We start from the raw sequence: 21,949 nt of genomic DNA, 5'->3' as shown, positions 1-21,949 counted from the left end.
TGGTTCAAGGGGAAAGAACTGCAAACAACAGGGATTATCCTATAGTAAATGATGTACAGAGTATATCAACATAAAGTGAGGTTTCCAACAGGTTCTAGGCTGTTTAGGTGCTTTTATGCCAAATGATATAGTTTGTCCACTATTTTTTACATATAGAAAGACACAGGTTATCCTTCAAAGTAAAAGTCTTTCCAAAGGATGACCAATGTAAAGTTCCAATACATAATCTTAATGAGTCCTTAGCGGCAAGTCTAACCTGTTCTAACAGCATAACCAAGAATCCATCCAAAGTATACGTTCACAAACCTAATCTTCAGAAGTCCTGCCCTACTCTAACACCAGCAACCCCCATCCTTAGGGTCCTTGTCAGGCAGGCAGTTTTATTTCACCCCCCTACCACAGGTTCAGTCCCTCTTCCATTTACCTTGGGATTGCTAGTGGAGGAACTTAGAATGCTGGTCTTTCAATTCCATCAGGCAGGGCAGCACCGTCCCAAACAACCTAGTTAGCATTACATTGGGGAGGTTTAGGTGTGGACTGCTTCCGGTCTGGATTCTTTGAGCTTTTCCCCAAATGGTTTTAGATTTATGCCAGGCGCCACTTCTCTGGATCCTTCCTTTCACCAGCCCCTTTTATGTTCCCTGACCAGAGGCTTCTGTTCTAGCCTCATTTCTAACAGGGTATTCCTCAGTTTCATTTGAAATCCAAAGTCTGATTGGGTGTTTTTTAAACCACTATCAATATGTCATTATCTTTGTGTGTTTCTAATTGCTTAATTAATTACCTGATGGTTCTGCTTATCTCTAATGAGGGTCAGCAAGAAGTTAAAGGTGCATGCGGAATTCAGCAGCAACTTAGAAACTCCTCGTATCTGGTGCGTGATGCTGTATGTCTCCCCACTTCCTGCTTTTTGCTGCCGCTAGCTTTGCGCTAAGACCACTGAAGCACAGTGCACATAAGCCTCCATTTTGATTCCTTCTCAGGTATTGCTCAGATCTCTTTTCTCTGACTTCCGTGAACACTATGGCCCTCATTAAAAGGTGGGCACAAAGGGATACCGGGCACCGGTAATGACACCGGTGCCGGTAATCCCTTTGTGCCCTACTACGAGGTCCCTTTGCGGGTCCCATTAAGGCCGCCTGGTTTTACCAGGCGGCCTTAGCTGGACCCGCAAAGGGACAAGGGAGCAAATAACGGTACCGCAAATTGCGGTACCGTTATTTGCACATTCCCCATTCCCATTGAGCCCTATGGGGGCTCAAATGGGAATGGGAAATGGCTCTGGTGAATGGGGAATTACCGGTCCCGCCGACCTCGACCTGGACTGGTAATTACTCCCTTCACCAGGCCGGAGTAGGACCAATTTTGGAGGCAGCCATGGTGCTAATAGCGCCATGGCTACCTCCAAACAAGGAATGAGGGCCAATGGGTTCTCTGACTTTGTGATTTCAAAAGGTACTAGTATTTGGTTGCCCATTCCCTGGTTTGCAGGTGTGTTGTTGCAGGGCAGAAGCCATAGTGACCTGTAATGTTGTAGTACCTCATCTTGGAGGAAATAACAGGCTGGTGGGATCTCAGTCTCGCCCACTCCTGGGGCAGCACATTGGGTCGTGTCCAGAATAAACATTTGTGTATAGGCGCGTTATAAATGCCATATCATATCCCTTGGAGGCCCCTATCTGCATATGTCAGAAAGGGGAGTTCACAGAACTCACCACATAACAGGAGAGGACATGCCACCTGCTGTCTTGAGACAAAACAAGTATGATTCTCCAGCATTGGATCTTTCATAGATTCACATGCTGTGACTATTCCCTGTCGTCAGGCTGGGAATCCTCGGTTACTTTTTTATTCCCCTTGCCCTAGGCAAGAAGAACCTACATTTTGTAGCCTAACACCCTTGCTATGGGTGCTTTTGGACCCACCAATGGGACCTCGAGTAGCCCTAGACTAGACCCTCCTCTTCCCCTCAGATTCTAACCATGTGTTGAGCTGAGGGAGTCCTCTGCTTTTTCCACAGTCAGACCTGTGATGTATTGGAGGTGTTATCCGGTGGACGCACCCTTTTGAATCCATGGACGTACCGTATCCCACATGCCTTTTCCATTAATTCATTTGGATTTGGTTTTTCCCACTTAGAGTGGACTGTCTTGCACTAGATAAGCACATTACGCATGTCTAGGATCTATTGAAATAGTCCAGACTCTCCACTCCTCATGGTACTAACACATCACAAATCTGCATGAGGCTCCCACTATTACTTATCTCGTCCTGATGAAGGCCCATACAAGAACAGCTTCAAATTCAGCTCCTTAAGGCCGAAAAACAGTTGTGTTGACCATTTGACTTTGAGTCTCAGTGTCCATCCCACACTGGTTCAATTTTTGTACTATGAACTATGTACTCTTTGTTCTGAAATGTGTTACTCATGCAATCCCTCCAGGTTCCCAGGGTATGTGCTTGTCATGTAATCAAAGGATCCAAGACAATGACTTTGGATTTGCACTATTTGTATCTTTTGTTGATTTTATGTGTATAAATCTTGAGCATCCTGCTGTGTTGTACAGTAAAACTGTTGAATAACCCGCAAATACTGTAGAAATTGGTTCTTCCAAGAAAGGAGAGTGTGCTTTAGGTTTCCTTGACCCTGTTCATTCTGTCTTATTGAATGTAAGGGAGGGGGGACAAAAAGATCTCCCGGGTGGACAGAGGCGCAAGTACCTCATTGTTGGGCAATCCAAAAGCGCATAAAAAGTCCCTACAGTCCCTACAGAGGATTATCGCCCCGTTTGACGCAGCTCTGATGAGACCAGGGATGCCTGCCTTACCACCACCTTATCCAGCAGTGCCGCAGGTACCACAACAATCTCCAGTCAGACCCAGGTCTACTTCGCGGGGAAGATCAACAAGTTCCTCTGCTTCCAGACCCAAGTCCACATTGCAGGGACGATCAGAAAGGTCCTCCAGAGGGTGCTCACGATCCAGGTCAATTTCTCCATTCCCCCCAGCATCCGCTGCGCTTCGTCCAATACGCAGGGGCAAGAGTGTGTCATTTACCTCTCCATCACAAAAAAGGAGCCGCACTGTTTCACTGCCGACTCGATCAGTGCCAGAAGAAGGGGAACTAACAGATACAGATGCGGACAACCCCCGTGACACCACATCCTCGTCAACCACATCAAGAAGGGACGATGATTGGGACACGGATTCCCCGCAGGAGTTTCACCAGGACAAGTTATCAGCAAAGCTGCCGCTCTCTGACGACATTAAAGGGTTCCATTCTACGGGCATGAAAGCGTGAAAGGAGTTCGGCCTTCTTGCCTCTGAGGATGAGAAAGCATACTTTTTCTTTGACCATATGGGTATGAAAGCATACTTTTTCTTTGACCATATGGGTAAGAGGAGAAAGGCAGTGGTCTCGATTCCCATCCTCGACCACGTCTGGCATGAGGGGCTGAAAACAATGAAGCAACCATTCACAATTCAAGCGATGAAAGGCCACCTAGACAAAAAGTATGACTCGTGTGAAAATGCACCAAAATGTCTCACTTCCCAAACATCTCCTGAGTCAGTGGTCTCTGCAGTGGCAAGCCAGAAAGCTAAGTCTGAGAAACAAAAATGCGCTATACCACCAGACAATGAAGTACGAAAGCAGGACGCTTTTGGGAAAAAGGTCTTAGCGATTGGAGCCACGACAGTTAAAGTGGCTAACTCTGTAGCCATTATAGCCAGAAATAATAGGGAGATGCGGCATACACTTGCACCAATCCTGGAGCATCTTCCATAGGAGAAGTGTAAGGAGGTAAAGGCAATCCTGAAGGAGGGGAAAAGTCCTCCAACCAAGGTATTAACATGGCAGTGGACCTGGCGGAAATTGGTTTTAAGGAAGCGCCCAACAGGGTAGTCCTAAGAAGGCAAGAATGGCTCTGATGTACGTATTTCCAGCCAGATGTCCACCATAAAGTGGTAAACTTGCCCTTCAAAGATGAACTGTTCAGAACCACGATCGACGAAGCTCTAAAGACAGTTAAAACAGACACTGACACATTCAGGTGTCTAACATCCCTGCAGAACTGTCAACATCCACATCCTCATGCAACAAGGGATATCAATACTCAAGAGGATCAGCATACCACTCCCAGGGGTATAAATAAGAGAGCTTAACAGGGATACCACAAATCAAGCGGTTTTTGACAAAATCAGCGCCGCAAGCAGCCCTCCATATACCAAAGGAGACGGCAGGGTAAGACCCAACAGTGACAATCCATCCCACGGCACCCTGTGAGGGAGGATCTCCAGATTTGCCTGAGACTGGAGAGAAATAACAAAGGACAAATGTGTGCTGGATGTGGTAGTATACGGGCACCTACTAGAGTTCAAGCAAACCCCCCCTCCCATACCTAAACCACCAAACACAGGCGCACAAGAATGCGCTCCTATGAGAAGTGCAGCTCATGCTGCAAAAAAGGGGCATAGAAAAAGTCCCCAGGAACCAAAAGGGGAAAAGGAGTGTACTCCCGTTACTTTGTAGTTCACAAACGAGATGGAAAATGGAGGCCCATTCTAGACCTGAGAAGGTTAAACAGATTTATAAAACACCAGACGTTGACTATGATCACATTACAGCAGGTCATAGAGGCAATGCAGCACCACGACTACCTCGTGTCCCTGGTCCCCCAGGATGCATATTTTCACATACCCATCCATCCAGGGCACCAGAAATACCTCCGGTTTGTGGTTGGAAAGTCGCACTACCAGTTCATGGTCCTACAGTTCAGCCTGAAGTTGGCTCTGCGCACCTTCACAAAGTGCCTCGCACCAGTGGCAGCCAGCCTGCACAAACAGGGACACCACGTCTATCCTTATTTAGACGCCGGGCTGGTGCGATCCCCATTCATGCAGAGAGCACAGTCTTCTATAGCAGCAACAGTGGGCCTATTACAAACATTGGGCTTTGCCATCAACTACAAGAAATCCTTCTTGCGACTGTCCTGAAGGCTCATATTCATGGGGGTGGAATTCTCCACCCAGGAAACCTACGTCCGTCCCTACAGCGACAGAATGAATTCCCCTACGGCCCTGCTAAAGATGTTCAAGCCGAGCAAAGTGAAAACAGTGTGTCAATGCATGCAACTACTTTGGATGATAGCGTCATGCATACCACTTTTCCCGCACTGCAGACTTCATATGAGACTGCTACAAGAGTTCCTGGCAGCGAACTGGACGCAGACCACCGGATCATGGGGAGACAAGTAGCAGATCCCTCTCAAGCTGCACTTACAGCTTAAGCAACCAATGCCAATGTCTGCAAGGGGAAAGCGGTTCAGGATCCAAGGACCAACAAGACACTGGTTACTGATGCTTCCCTTGTGTACAGGCGCGTTATAAATGACATATTATATCATATCATTCCCTGCAGGTGTGCGGCTGTCCAACATTAGACCTATTCGCCACAAACCCCAACAAGAAAATGTACCGGGTACACCAGCAGGACACCCCAAAGGGCTCAATGGGAAATGTGTGAACTTTTCCATGGGATGGCCTGTTCGCATATGCGTTCCCACCGTTCCCGAAACTGCAAAGAACAATATAGGCGATCAAGCGGCACTCCTACAAGGTAATTCTCATTGCACCGGACTGGCCTCGCCATGACTGGTACTCCGATGTGGTCCAGCTCTCCAGGGACAAATCCCTCCAGCTCAGCAATCGACCAGACATCATAACACAAGGCAAAGGGAAAATTCTGCACCACAACCTTCAATCACTATGCCTGACGGCGTGGCTCCTGACTTCGCAGAGTTCGGAAGCCTGAACATATCTCAACAATGTAGACCGGTCCTAGCAGGTGCAAGAGCTCCCACCACTAACAAATCATACCACCTAAAGTAGAAGCGATTTTGCAAGTGGTGTGAAACCCAAAGCCAACAACACCAGGAAGGACGAAACCCATTCCGGGTTACACCACAGGAGGTACTGCCATACCTCCTGGGCCTAGCCAAACATGGCCTTGCCCACAATTTGATTAAAGTGCACTTGGCAGCCATCTCTAGGTTCACCAGGTGGGAGAAAGGGGCCTCCCTCTACGGATGCAGACTCATAAAGCATTTCCTCAAAGCCCTTTCCAGAGGTTTTTCACCAGTAAGACGGATATCGCCAGAATGGAGCCTCAACACCGTTTTCTCAGAACTCATGAAGAAACCGTTTGAACCTATGGCCTCTGTACCCCTGGGATACTTGTCCTGGAAGGTTTCCTTCCTGGTGGCTATTGAGTCAGCCAGGAGAGTGTCGGAGCTACAAGCCCTCGCAATCAACGGGCCATACTTGTGATTCCAAAAGAACAGGGTACTTCTCATGACAAATTTGTGATTCGTTCCCAAAGTGCCCACAGATTTTCACAGAAAATCCACAATATCCTTGCCAGCTTTCTTTAGCAAGCCCTCATCACTGGTAGAGGTGGCATTAGACTCGCTCGACCTCAAGCAAGCATTAAAATACTATATTGACAGGATGCAACTTTTCATAGCGTATGGCCAGACGCATAAAGGCAATACTCCATCCAAACAAAGCAGAGCAAGGTGGATCTCGTCGGCTATTGTCTTCTGCCACAAGTCAGCGGGGAAGCCCCTTCAGGCTCCCCCTCATGCACATTCAACATGACCTACAGTGGCTTCAGCGGCATGGTGGTCTGGGGGTCCCGATCACAGACATCAGCCAAGCGGCCACCTGGTCAGTGCTGCATACTTTCACGAGGCACTAATGCCAGGAGAAGCAGCATGCTCAAGAATTGTGAACAGGGAGAGCAGTCCTGCAGCACCTGTTCCAGTAAGGTATGACCCTATGGATAGGCTGTAAGATATGCAGTTGCAGGTTTTTCCCTGTATGCACCTCCAGTGTATGTATACTGCTAGTCTATTCACATCATGTGAATCTATGAAAGATCCAATGCTGGAGAAGGAGTACTTTTCTTACCTGTAACTCCTGTTCTCCAGCATTTGTATCTTTCATAGATTCACATGCACTCTCCTTCCATCCCATCAGGTAAAAACCTCTTGCCCCCCTTGGACATCTGGTACCACAGGGCTAGAATCTGAGGGGAAGAGGAGGGTCTAGTCTAGGGCTACTTGAGGTCCCATTGGTGGGGACCAAAAGCACCCATAACAAGGGTCTTATGCTACAAAATGTAGGTTCTTATTGCCTAGGGCATGGGGAATCAAAACGTAACCAAGGATTCCCAGCCTGATGACAGGGAATATTCACAGCATGTGAATCTATGAAAGATAACAATGTTGGAAAACGGAAGTTACAGGTAAGAAACAAGTCAATTAATAGGCGACTGAGGATTAAAATGATTAATGGGCGAATTCTTGTTGACTTCACCTGGAACTCACAAACCTCTAAATCAGTGGTATTAAAACTTTTTCCTACTGTGCCTCCCCACACCCCTTGAGTAGTCATATTGTTTCCGCCCCCACCCCCCACCTAGAGGTTGGTCCCCCTAGAGGGCTCAAAGGATGTCCAGTGGGGCCTGAGGCTCTTAGAAGCAGCAACCTTAATCCCTTTTATATATTAAAAACAGCCCTCTTAATCCCTTTTTAAAGAGGCTAGAGCCACCATTGGACTTCCTTTACCCCTTTACCCCCTGCCCCCCAGTTTGAAGATCACTGCTCTAAATCAGTGTATCTATGTATACTTGGGATTTATAAAGCACAAACCTAACTTGTAAGAAACAGAGTGCTGCATAAAGGGGTTTCTCCCAAAGGGTTAAAAGTTGGGTGCAGGGGAATTAGGAGAGCTGCAATAGGTATGGGGAGCAGGGGTGGGGGAATGCCAGAAGGGGATAAATAGGGTTGAGTGGAGTGATCAACGATTGGATTGAGTTTTTTTTAAAGGAAATGCTGGTTATTTTAATAAGGTGAAGAAAATTGATAGCTCTCCATGCCCATACTTTCTTCAAAAGGCTTGCTAAGGCAAAGTTGACCGGCACATTAGTTGACGCCAATAAGAACATCATTGCCGACTGGTGGTGTTTCAGCCTGGTGTCTCCAAGTATCCCCAACAGCAGCATCTTTCTAAAGTCAGTATACAAAGGACAGCATAAAACAAGGTTTATTAAAGACTCTACTTCCCCACAAAAACAGCAGCTATTTGAGCCATCAGAAGAATTCTTCATCCACTTATGAGTGACAGCCTTCACTGGGAGATTATTAAACCTTGCTCTCATAAGGAAGAACCTGTGTTGACAAAAGTGACTTGTAAAAGATATGCAGCAGGTCCCCCAAGGGGAGATAGTGGAACATAGGCTCTTACTTGGGGTTTTAAAAGCATAGCGTCCTCTTTACTAGTCTCGAAAAATAGCAAAACCTTATTTTTTAGAACTATTTTAGAAATGCTCATCATCAATTTAGGATTCCTAAAATAGGGATCCATAGAAAGGTGGTTTAATAAATGCTTCATCTGCGATAACCAACCCGCTTTGTGAAACCCACCTATAGAAATAATGTTCCCTATCAGATCTTTAGTTAGGGTATAGTGTTGACCTTCCCAACTAACAAGAGTCTCAAACAGATTATGTCTATTAGGTATATAGTGGCGGCTTTAGTGTGCATTGAGTAAACTGGAGTTGAAGATGGCACCATTAGTAGGAGCGCCACAAAATAATTCTGTACTTTCTGGAGACCGTCCAGATGCACTTTCTCATATCCCCAGATTTGACAACCATAACTGCCTGAAGGAATCACGTTGCCCCTGTAGATTGTAAGCATATGTTCCAATGAACTGTGTTTTTATATCCAAGCAAATCTAAAGATACCACCTGCTACCTGTTGCATTTTAACATTTTCTTAGCAGTATGAACATCCCAGTTCAGTTTGCTGTTAAATCTCAACAGAGTCAAAAGAGGAGCAACGTGGGAGAATCTGGCCATCCAATACAATCTGCTGGGCTTTAACTGGTTCGAGAGACAGACATCACAAAGCACTTAGTCAAGTTGACCTTCAAACATCTAGCCTTCATATATGCATTATAGCCTTCATAGGAATCTCAGGGTCCTTGCAAGGAGAACAGCATCATCAGCATAGCTGAGAGATGTCAGTCTCCTAGCCCCACAACAAGGAACATCAGTTTTAAACACTCCAGGTGCGATGAAAGAGAATTAACGTAAATATTAAAAGAATGGGGACGAGGAAGCAGCACTGGCGTACCCCCTTGTTAACCTTAATTTGCTTGCTTATTTCACCATACCATGCCGGACACACACTACAGAATTATTGTGTAATGCCTCCAACATACGAATTCAAAGTTTAGGGACCCCCATCAAATCGGGAGTTTCCCAAGGACCTCTCCTGTCTACTTGGTCGAAAACACAGCCAAGATCCAGATTTTGTTATCCTTAAAGGAACTGTTATGTGAAAGAGACAATTTGTGCCATTCTTAAGAAGCTATTATTTTAAAGAGACACTTGCGCCATTTTTAAGAAGCTATTATTTGAAAGCGACAATTGCGCCATTCTTAAGAAGCTACAGTTTGAAAGAGACACTTTGCCATTCTTAAAAAGCTATTGTTTGAAAGTGACACTTTTGTCATCCAAAAAGAACTGTTGCTTGAAAGAGACAATTGCTGTCAATGGTGAAGCCTAAGGATTTTGCTGAGCCTGAGAGTTGTGACTGAAATCCTTCTATGCGCATATCCTTGAGCCATTGTTGGACAAGTTGTTTCATAGCGGGAAGACAGATGAGGACGAATTCAGCCTTGGATGGGTTTAGTTTGAGGTAAGCAGTCAACATCCAGGACTGGATGATTTCTAGGTATACGCGGAGATGTACGATGTCTTGCACGCTATTTTCTCTCATGTACAATTGAGTATTATCTGCGTATTTGTGGATGGCTATATTGGGATCTTTAAGGAGAGTGCCCAAAGGCTCCATTTAAAAGTTAAAAAGAATTGTTGAGAGGATGGAGTCTTGGGGGACTCGGCAGGAGACCTGGAGTCGGTTAGAACACAGCAAGTTCATCTGAACAGCCTGGTGTCTGCCTGAGAGGTAGGAGGTAAACCAATTCAGGACAGTGCCAGGGAATCCAAAACTATCAGCAAGGAGGGAGAGAATGATGCAGTGGTTGATGGTATTGAATGCAGCCGAGAAGTCAAGGAGTGTGAGGAGGCATGAGTCACCCTTATCCATGATTTGGAGAACATCATCCACCACCCAGATGGTGACTGTCTCGATGCTACATTTTGGGTGGAACCCTGACTGATAAGTCATGTAGGAGGTGGAGTTGTTAGCTTCTGGCGAGTAGTTGTGTAGCAACTACTTTTTCCAAGATGTTGGCAATAAACGGGAGGTCCATAATGGGCCTCTAGTTTGCGAGGTCATCAAGACTTGGGGTTTGTTTTTTCAAAATAGGTCATATGAGATGAGTCTTGAAGGTGTCCGGGAATGATCATTGTGCGAGGGAGGCATTGATGATGCTGAGGAGCGCATTGAGTGCCGGCCCTATCAATTGTTTAATGATGGTGACCGAAATTATATTGTCATGGTAAGAAGTAGGTTTGAGGGAGGCAATCATTTTTAGGAGGTTTGGGGGAAAGAGAGGAGAGAATACAGTCCAACGGGGCAGTGTGCCAGGGTGCAGGGGATGCTAATGCTGCAAGAGGTTGATTCGATGGTCTCTTGAATTTTGTCTTTTTTTCCAATAAAAAATGTGTTGATTCTGTCACATTTTTCCTGAGTTCGGGGTCGGGTGAGGGTTTGGTACAATGCTTTACTACTTCAAAGAGGGCGTGGCTCCTGTTAGAAGCTGCCGCAATGGTGGTGGAGTAGTAAGCAGCTTTGGCCTCAGTAATCAGAATCTTATGATTTAGGCGAAGAGTTTGAGGTTGGTGAGGTCTCCCGAGTTAGGTGTTTTAGGGGGGCATGAGTGCCCACCAGTTTTATAGTAGAGTTGCTGAATAATTCCAGGAGGCCTGAGGCATTCCCTGTGGTGGGGAAGTCTGCAAAGTTTGCTTCTAGGTCATTGACCGGGAAAGGTTTTGAATGATCAGCGTTGAGTGAGTGGACGTTTAGCCTGACCTTTGTGAGCCGTTGTCGAGTGGGTGACTGATAATGGGATGGCAGCCTGGTCAGACCAGTTAAGTGGGATAGCGTCTGCACAGGTGATGTGGGGGGATGATGTGAAGACTAAGGGCATCATCACGAGTTTGGCGGTAACCCTTAAATCCGGCGGTAGCGCTGTTACCGCCGGATTTAAGGGTCCACCAAATCAGCTCTTAGCTGGGGGGAAATACACAGAAATTTCGCGCTCATACCGCAAGAGCGCAAAATTTCCCCATTGAGCCCAATGGGGAATGGGGCATTCCCGAAAGGGCTCAATGGGGATTTCTCGTTCCGCCAATAGCGCCGGTGGGTTTGGCGGTAGGGCCAATAACGCCAGCGCTATCAGCGCCGGCGTTACCGCCCAACTCGTGATGAGGCCCTATGTCTAGGGTTTTGCCTTTGTTGTGCATGGGGTAGAACACAATTTTCTTAAGGTCAATGGAATCGTCAGTGCGAAAAGCATGCTTCTAGTGTGGTTGTCAGCCTGAGACTCGGTCGTTAAAATCACTAAGAAAGACATTATTTCTATGTACTAATTTGGCAGCGGAGGGTAAGTTGGAGATGTCTGCAATAAAAGAGTCACTCCTGTGAGGTGAGGTGGAAGGTAAAGGATTCCTTGTGCGATAGAGGGACCCATCAGGTGAGTGATTCAAATAAGCTTGTTCTGGGAGAGGGGGTGATGGAGCACAGCCAATCACTTCTGTGGATGATTGCCACTCCTCCTTCTGCCCTTCCTGGCCGGTTGGAATGTTGGATACAGTAGGCTTGGTGACGTCGAAAAAATGCAGGAAGGATGGGGTAAACCCTATTTCAGTGATGAACAGGGCACCAAGGTTGTCGTACGAGATGAGGTCAGTGATCTCTGCCACATGAGCGACTGCTGAGTGAGCATTGATCAACATGAGAGGGCGTGTGCATGTGGCCCGTGGGTGTTGGATGGGGCAAGGGCAATATTGATGAGATTCGCTAGAGTAGCTTTCCAGGGCTGCCCAGGGCACTTGGCCATTCAAACCCTATTGAGAGTGGGGATGGGCTGGGGAGGGAGGAGACACATGGTGATGTATTTTGTTGAGTAGCAGTAGTAGCGATTAGTTTGTAAGTGAAATGCAGGATAGTGGGTCAGGCCCTTGGTCCTATTATACCCCAACACGAACAAACAGGTGAGGCTCTTGTCTCCACACGTCCTTTGCAAAGGACGCAGCTGATGAGGAAGCCTAAGGAGGACTGATTAAATAGGTGGTGGGTACAGCCACATTCCTTAAGTAGAGGCTAAGAAGGCACAAAAACTGGAGGTACGTGGATCAACTAAGTGGCAGGGCCTGGTCACGTGACCAGTGGCCTACTCAATGCTGTATGCCTGGAGCTGGCCTATAGTCCATAAGTAGAGGCTTGCAAGGCACGATAACTGGAGATGGGCGAGGCACCTGAGTGGCAGGGCCTTGTCATATGATCAGCAGCCTACTCAATACTGTCTGCCTGGAGCTGGCCTGCAATCTTTAAGTAGAGGCTTGGAAGGTGTGAAAACTGGAGGTGGGCGGAGAAACTGAGTGGCAGGGTCTGGTCACGTGACCAGCAGCTTACTCAATGCTGTTAATTATTAGATGGTGATTATTTATAAGAACAAGATAGATTCTACACTGTATCTCAAGTGAAAAATGACATTGTTCTGTGAGATTTATTAACCTACTATATCTCTAAAATTAACAGAATATTTAATATGAATCCTATTTACCGATCACTACTAGTGTGAAACACATATTGGCCAAAAACAATCTGTTTGGCTAATTGGCTGTGGTTATTTTTCTAAATGGCTTTACTTATAAGGTTATCTTTGGTTTTGTAGAGAAGCCCTTCAACGCTCACACCAGAAAAAATACAACCGACTAGGGAAAGATTCCCAGCAAACCTCTAGCAGGGAGAACAAAGGTTCTTTCCACAAAAATAGATATGTGACACCAAAGAGCTCTGCTGCCACCGAATGTTCTGGCAAAATTAGTATGAGCAGTAGTTTATAAAGAGATACACAGCCTGATTCATGGAATTATTTGCGTGAAAAACGCAGATTTGCGCGCCTTTCTGCCCGAAAATCCCTGTTTGAAGTATGGGGATTTTCAGGCAGAAAGGCGCGCAAATCTGCGTTTTTCACGCAAATAATTCCATGAATCAGGCAGACAGTGTCATCAGTGACATAATTTACATAAGGTACAAATTTGAATAGCTGGTTGGTGCGACTGTATACATAGGCTATCTGCTCCATATGGGATGCCAGGCCATTGGTACCAGCCCCTTCTGTCCATCTTCTTCCACGTGGGCTCCTCCTCACACGTCAGCAGGCACGATGTTAGAATTAATTGCTCGTTAGGCGGAAAAGAAAAAACAATACATTCTCTATCTCGGACCTAACGTGCACCTGGTACTGCAGACATGGGTTAAGAAGAGACCTTGAGGCCATCGATTATAACTAACTACAACTCGATTCCAGGCACATTGGCGCCCTCCCAAAGCTTCCCACGCTCATTTTAGCTATGTTGTTTTATCCCTTCCGTCATCTCGCAGCACAAATAAAGTGACCTATGGTGAAGGTAACTGGTTCCTGCTTTCTGATCTTTTCTGATCGATTGTGGGTCTAACAGTTTTATGGACAGTTGTCTGGGACTGGCTGGTACTGTGGAATGCAAGGGATCTTGGAATGGGGACATTTGAATGCTATTACTTAGAGTTGAAACAGGGAAGGTTGAAGGCTTGTGCCCTCCTTCTTGTGGGATTGCTTTTTTTCAGACAGCACTCAGTCCCTCGTGGCCTTGCAGGGTGCATTCTTTCTGGGATATGAATACTGGCAACATGAGATAGTGGAAGGTCTATGAATCTCTACGGCTCTGGCCTTTCTCACTGGTGCCCATGCTATGACCTATTCTCGCAGGCAATCACCTACTTAACCATGTATGCCTTGGGGTCTGCAGCCCTAACCACAGTGCAATGCTAGGCCTAACTTTTAATATGGCTGCTATTATCCAAGATGGTGTTTGGTTCACCATGTATAGCAGAGGAGAAAAGTACACTACCATCCCCGCCGAACGGTCCTTGGCGACAGCTTCACACACATGCGTATCTTATCTTACAAGAAACCTTCGGTGGCCTGCAGGTTGCACATGGATCTCTGCGGTAGGTGCATTCACCCATTGGGCAGTCTCATCAGGTTTCAAAACGGTGGCATGTAAGTTACACTAAAATTACTGATCTACCTCATGGGCGAAACACTGTTAACCATGTCTGTGTAGAACTGTTGGTAGTTCAGTGACGACTGGAGAACTTTCTTGGAAGTGGAGCATGATGCATATTTTTCCTTGCAAGGGACAAGCAAACATTCTATATTGTGACCCCACTCTAATACCCGACTCCCTGAAAACATTTAGGAGCAACATGGTCTAGACACTGCATTTTACTGCAGAATTTGTAATGAAATTGCCTAAAAAGTCACAGGTATCATAAGAAGTTTTAAAGAAAACATCGCAATAGATAACCAAACACCGCAATATATATTTTAACAGGTTTAACTGTGCTGGACATTAATAACAGACACTGCAGCTCTGCTACCCCCACACACTACGTGATTCCCCCTTATGTGTGCAGTATGTACAACACTCTTGCTTCCTAGTGAGGTACTTACATACATAAATACCCATGAGTACTTAGACAAATGATCACAACTGCCAAATGTTGTGAGTACGTGGGCATATAACTGTAAAAGCTAACATATGATGGGAGTGTGTATTTGATGCCAGTATCTGCAAATGGGTATGAATAACTGGGTCTACGATGGCAATAGCTCCCTAATGGTGCATGTACCTGGGCATATAATACCAACGCCTTGCAGATGACACCTACGCCTGTAATATAATTCACATGTATTGGCAAATTATCGAAATACCTAACAGGTAGTGAGAGGTACTGATGTCTGATGAGAGAAGTGGCAATTTGTGTGAGAATCTGTAAGTATGTTGCTTTTTAATGTAATGCCTGTCATATGATGTCACCGTGAGGATACCTAATAAAAGAACCTGGCAAATTATGGTAACCTAAATATGCAATTACAACAACAGGTAAATTGGTACCTGGCCATGTGATATTAATACCTTACAATAAGTTTTAAGAAATCGCTTTCCTCATTGCAAAACTGTTGACTATATTAATGCTTTTTTGCCTGTGTAAATACTCGTTGTTCACTCGAAGGCTACACTAAACAATGGCAGACATATCCTTACAGCACAACCCACTCAGTTGTCCACAGCAACAAGTACATTGGGTGCAAATATTGTGTTTTTTACTACTTGCACAAAAAATAGTATTTTCTTCTGGCACCTCCTTAAAAGCAAAGGGTGGCAAGGTAGCTTCATGTCACCAGCACACCTGTTCACCAGTCATCGGCTTTCATTTACCAAATCAATGCATTATGGGAGCTGAAGTGTTTTTATTAGTTTAAATTGGATTAATATATCAGAAAAGAATTATTTTGAAAATAAATTCAAGTTTGGATAAGGGGTGCCCCGATTACATGAATTACGTGGAACCACTCTTCCGATCACCCCAAAACAGCAAACACAATAGAAAATGAGGCTGTTCATCTGCTACAATATCATATGTTAAGGCAAATATCTATCTTCATCATATATTAGGCCAAATGTGCACAACTGGTTTCGCTGGAGTGCCGAATGTACCACACGAGTTTCGTACAGTGGGCTGGACTGTCCATGGACACAAGTAGGTGGTGGGGAAGGGCAAGGTGTGGATGGTGTCATGATTTCACTAAATAAAATAGTAAAACATGGGTTTGGGCTATACCTTCTATGTATTGCTTTATTTTATAACTATGACCTGTGATACAATGCCTTGTAATAGTATTACCACTTTGTTGTATTTGTATTATGGGACTTAAATTATGTTTTTAAATGGAGGTAAAACTGTATAAATCAAGATGCAAAGACAAAAACTGTACAACAGAAACTTCACACAGCTATGAGAGTAAAGCATTCAGCATGGGACACAGAACACAGGAACCAGGCAGTAGACAGCAGGTATAAAAACAGGAAAGGTACTTTATTTTTTAGTTGCAGTATTAGGCAAAGATAGGAACACAGGGAGTTAGCATCTTTTCAGCTCACAATCCCAAGTTGAAGTCCAGAACAACAGTCACTCCCGGAATCTCCAGCAACACACATTCCACATTCCTTCCAGCATTCTCACAGCAGCATCAAGCTCACTTGCATGCATGATACCACACATGTCCTTTCCTAACCACACAAGACCCATACAGCACTGAACCTAACAACCACTCAGAACCAAACTAACTGATGTGTTGCCCCACAGGAAAACCTACCAGCCAAAATAAACAAATACATCCTTATGGCCAGGCCTGCCACACCAGGGCCTTGGTTCTGCCACAGCCAAGCATGTACTACCCACAGAAGGGTATACACTTCTATACAGCAGCTTCAACTACACTCACAACCATCAAAACCAAACATAACCTCCTTATGTCGTTGCCTGCTGCACCAGGGCCTCAGGTCTGCCACCCCCGAGCACAAACCTGCTCAACGACACTGAGCAACCAAACAAAAAACGAAATTCTGTAATGTCGCAACCAGCAACTTAATGTCCTGAGAACACAACCATCCAAAACCACCACACCACAAACTAACCACGAAACCAATCCACAACCGAAAGCTGAACCACATCCACGACCAAAAGCTCATATGGAACCTCACCTGTCACCCAAACACAGGTTGGCTAGTCCCATGTTCAGGCAACACCACCATACTTAATATAAATAAGTAAATACAACAATAAGCCAGCTAAGCTACAGTGTACATCCTCTGTCTGCCACAACCGTGCAAACAACCAAACTGGACACAGCATAACTGCATGCACCAAAGTGCTATACAGTCTCCACATGACAAAACAACTCCCAATGGCAGATACCTCCACTGCATGACACTAATGTGCTCCTCGTGTCACTACTACTACACTACTCCTGCACAACCGTGCTTGAATGTCCTACGCCTGCAACTACTAACGTGTTAAGGCTCCTAAGTCAAAACTCCTGCCCAATAAATAAAGAATGTTGAACAACCACAAAACTCAAACACCAACTCATCACCTTGTGTCAGTTACTACTACAACAAAATCTACCAACACTTACTGCTTGACGTCATTAACAACCAACCAAAATACTCAACACCTACTCTTACCTGGTGTCAGTAACAATAACTACTGCAGTAACATACAAACACCTACACTTAACAGGGGGCTATAACTCCTAAACCCCTAAACCATAAAGTAAAACACCTACTCTTACCTGGTGCCAATATAATACATACAAATATACTTCACTCCACAACATCCGTACACTCTGCAACATACATCTCTACACCACAACCACGTCATAGGCATCTTACACCCACTTCCACCGCTCCAACTTCAATTCACCCATCATATCCCATACCAAAAACATGTACTCTACATGAAAATGAAACTTCTGTTAAAATAGTGGTGATCAGGCACTACTTCAAATTCCTCCAAAAATTATATTCCCTAAAAAAATGTAAAAGGTGTTAGAACACAGTAAAAACATACCGTATAATATTAACCAAATGTTATAAAATACATGTACATTTTACAGTGCTTCTCTCCATCATGGCTCACTACTTCCACCCACAACAAGTCTACAACATCCGTACATAGTAAACTTCTCACACCCACAACGTGCCACATGCTATACACATAACATATTACACCTAAAACAAAAACAAACACAATCACATCCAATAACATCATCTAACACTTCATCAAAACACAACTCCACCTTATTACTCTGTACGGTACATCTCTAATCATTAAAAACAAAGCTTCACATTATTCTAATGTACATCTCTAATTCACTGCTTTAGTCTCTGTGAGCTCAACACTGTTAGCCCATAACTCGCCGTCATGTCCTGTTCAGCATCCCCAAAAAATGTATTGCTCTCTCGTGTGTCAGCCATGAACCGTCACTCCCATAGTAAGTACATCCAAAACAAAACCTCCAGATGCGGACGAAACCCCAGGCTATCTTCCCACCACCTCCGCCGCACCCAAACCAAGAAATCACATTAGATCCCTTCAGCATTAAAGCAGCACACCTTGCCAAAATCCACAACAAAGAGTACCTTTAGCCGGTCACCGCAACCTCCAAATCCAGCAAGCACCCAAGGTGGGCAGTCAAATCAAACTAGATGACTTGATCCTGTCGCTTCCCAGGTCCTATGCACGGCACTGGCTTGTCACTTCATCTCTAAAACTCAGGACATCCTGTCCTCACTCTCCTACTATCCCTCCCACCCCCTACTCCATGCTCCTTCTCTGGCCCTTCTGCAGCCACCTCTCCTCCCTCCTTCTCTGCCTTTCACCTGTTCTCCGCAATCGAGGTGTCTAGACAAGTCCGATCTATGAAAGTCTTGTCGAAACAGGTTCACCCCTGATTCCACTGAATCATTTGGTTGTCTTCATCAGTCTGGCTTCAGAGCTGCCAGAAGCACAGAAACTGCTCATCTGAACATCTGTGAAGACCTGCTCTCCAAGCTTGACTCTAACACCCCCTGTGTCCTCATCCTGCTTGATCTCTCTTCTGCCTTTGACACTGTCAACCATGCCATCCTGCTCAACCGTCTCCGTGATAACCTGGTTATCACTGGTCAGGCTCTGGCGTGGCCGAATTTCTTTCCTCTCCGACTGACCCTCCCAGGTCCAATTGGGTCCTTCCTCTCCGCTATCTTTTTCTCTACCTGTGGTGTCCCTCAGGGGTCGAACCTCTCTCCCTGGATGTTCAACCAATACCTGGCACTCCTTGCACACCGCATCGCCGAATCTGCCCCAACTTGCAGTGCTATGCGGATGACACCCAGCTCATTTTCAGGCTACTCTCGGCCTCCTCCTCTCCTTCCCTCATCTCTGTCTTTCTATCCAGGAGTGGTGTGCCGCCAATGACCTCTGCCTTAATGCCAGTAAGACTGAGATTCTCCTCATCAGCACACCCGTTCCCTCCTTTCCTGTAGCTCTGTGGCTGGCCTCTTTGTCCTCTTCCTGCTCCCACCTGCAAGGCTAAAAATCTCCTTCTCTCCTCACATCTCTGACGTCTCTAAGAAGTCAAACTACCAACTGCACCTCCTCAGAGGTATTCTTCCTTTCCTCTCCTTCCCCCAGAAGCTCATGTCTCCAGAGCTCTGGTCCTCTCTAGGCTGGACTATTGCAACAGCCTCTTTCTAAATCTGCCTGTTTCTACACTCGGCCCTCTGCAACTCATCCAGAACAGGACTGCGAGACTTGTCGTCCTTGGCCTCAAGCCCAGGGATCGTATCTCTCCAGAACTGAAATCGCTGCACTGGCTCCCTGGCTGCGGAGATTAAGTTTTAAACCCTCTGCATCGTGCACAAGGCCTTCTGAGGCCTCAATACCTCCAACTCTCTCTTCCTAAATATCTCCCTTCTCGAGCTCTTTGCTCATCCACCTCCAACTCCCTGAGGGCCAGTCGCTTTGCCAAGCAACGAGTTGGTGGTAGATCTCTTTCTTCGGCTGGTGCCTCCCTCTGGAACAGTCTCCCTGCCTCCCTTAAACTTGAAGAGAACCATCCGGTTCTGGAAGCACCTCAAAACCTTTCTATTTGCTTCTGCTTTTTCTCCTCCTGTCCTCTGCTGACTTCCTGGCTGTAACCAGAACTGCACTGGTTACCTGGACACCCTCTGATCTTGGGCCCAGGTCCCTCCACCGCCAATGTCACACCTGCACTGCCCACCTGGCAACCCCCACGCTTGGGTACTGTTTCTGTATCCCTACAGTCCCCCTTCCAGCCCTTGACACCTGATGTCTGCACTTGCCTATGCACTTACCCTTGCACTTGCCACTTGCTGGCCGTTACTTTACTTATTGTTATTACCTATTCCCATGTTCTGCACTGTCCCTGCGCCCCTTCCCACGCACTTGCGCGATCTGAATGACACCTGGCCTAATAGGATCATTGTACGTCCTCCCATTGTTCCCCTCCCTTGCCTCGTTGCGCCTTGAAACACTTTTGTATAGGCGCGTTATAAATGCCATATCATATCATATCACGTGAGTCAAAGTTCTGTGCGCGTCATCATCACGCACAGGATGTTATAAGTGCCTTTCCTCCAATTGCCGTGCCAACATCACTGCTTGCTACCTCCATGGAACCCTACTGTGCAATGTCCAACGTTCTAGAGACCCACTGTCTCCGGATCCTCCAGCCACACACCAACGTCATCAGTTGCTTGCAGGCAGAGGGGCCGCATAGACTCTTAGCTCAGTAACGGCCGCTTTAGAACTCCAGCACCACGGGGCTACAGCTCCCCAACCATTCTCATCATGTCTCTGCATTTCAGACCGGGATCAATTTTTAACATCCTCATCACCAAAATGAAGCATCCAGCATGGGACTCAGGACACAGGAACCAGGTAGGACATGGTAAGTATAAAAAAGGAAAGGTACTTTATTCTTCAGTTCCGGTATTAGGCAAAGACAGGAACACAGAGAGTTAGCTTCTTCTCAGCTCACAGTCCAATGGTGAAGTCCAGACAAACAGTCACTCCTGGATTCTCCAGCAACACACATTCCACATTCCATCCAACATTCTCACAGCAGCATCAAGCTCACTTGCATGCATGATACCACAGAGAGACAGACAGAGAGAGAGAAAAAGAGAGAGTGAGAGGGAGAGAGAGAGAGCGCGACTGACACTGGGCCCCACTTTATCATAAAACTCATGTGACCTGGCGGATCATAAATAATGTCCCAAAGAGCCGCATATGCCCCGCGGGCTGTGTTAGGCAGAAACCTGTGCAGTTCCCTTAGGAACCACTGCAAAAGGCTTAGGACTACAGGTGTTGGCAGTAAACCCAATTGGTAGCAGTCTGTACCACCCAGATTTACCTGGTAGCTGTGGCTGAGCAGCCAGACTTCTCTCAAGAAGAGTTAGACAGTATCTAGAGTAAACAACATAGGTACTAAAATACAGTAGCATAAGCAAACACTGACCAGAACTTGGGTATCAAAGTATATAATTATTTATTTAAAAACACACTTTGTAATATACACTAACACTAATATGGCAAGCAAGTTCAAACACAGTCACTATTAATATATATACATCCCTGATTACTTATTGAACAAGACTTAGTTAAAATACCACTTATTTACAGACAGAGGTGAGCGCTAAACCTAAGGTGGCCCTCCAATAAGTTAGTTAAAAAGGGAGGGAAAAAGGCAGAATTAGGAAAATACACAATACCAACACTTTAAGAGAACCAGAGCATGTCAGAAAAGGCAGAGTCTACTGAGGAGCAAGAAAGTCATAGGCCAGGCCCACTCTTGGAGAGAGCAAGGCGGAATGTGTCCAAGATCACACAGTTGAATAGTACTTTAAAGAGTCTTTGCAGATAGTTCAAAAAAGGGTTGGATCAAGTCAGGAAAAGTTAGTTAGCAGGTCCCAAGTCACCCCAGGATAGAAAGTCAAGGATTTACGGGACACCTTGAACAGTCTGTTGCAAGGGAGACCAGGCGGGACACAGTACCTGAAATGGTGAGAAAGCTCCAGCGGGAGAAGTTGTTCCTGGCAGCGGGTGCAAGTTGGTCCTTCGTCCAGGGGAAGAGGAGATCTCGACGTGGAGGAAAGCCGGAGGTTGTTGCACTGCCAGGGAAGAAACCAGCCGTGAAGTTTCCCGATTAAAAGGTACTACCCTTTTATTTGCGGTAGTGGTGAAGCGTGGCATCCGGCCGCCAGGGTGCTTGGCACGGGCGATTCACCACGAGA

At 46.0% G+C, this 21,949-nt stretch overlaps 1 long non-coding RNA gene across 1 annotated transcript in view; it reads right to left on the bottom strand.

Annotated features, from left to right (window-relative positions):
• The window catches only part of LOC138556815 (uncharacterized), a 583,894-nt gene that overhangs the window by 170,148 nt on the left and 391,797 nt on the right, over window positions 1-21,949 (bottom strand). The gene's annotated exons all lie outside the window — the stretch shown is intronic.

This window comes from Ambystoma mexicanum, chromosome 1p (genome assembly GCF_040938575.1).
Source record: "Ambystoma mexicanum isolate Mex_15411 chromosome 1p, UKY_AmexF1_1, whole genome shotgun sequence".
Lineage (NCBI taxonomy): Eukaryota > Metazoa > Chordata > Amphibia > Caudata > Ambystomatidae > Ambystoma > Ambystoma mexicanum.
The sequence above is the reverse complement of the archived record's forward strand: the minus strand, read 5'-3'. Positions and strand labels throughout refer to the sequence as shown.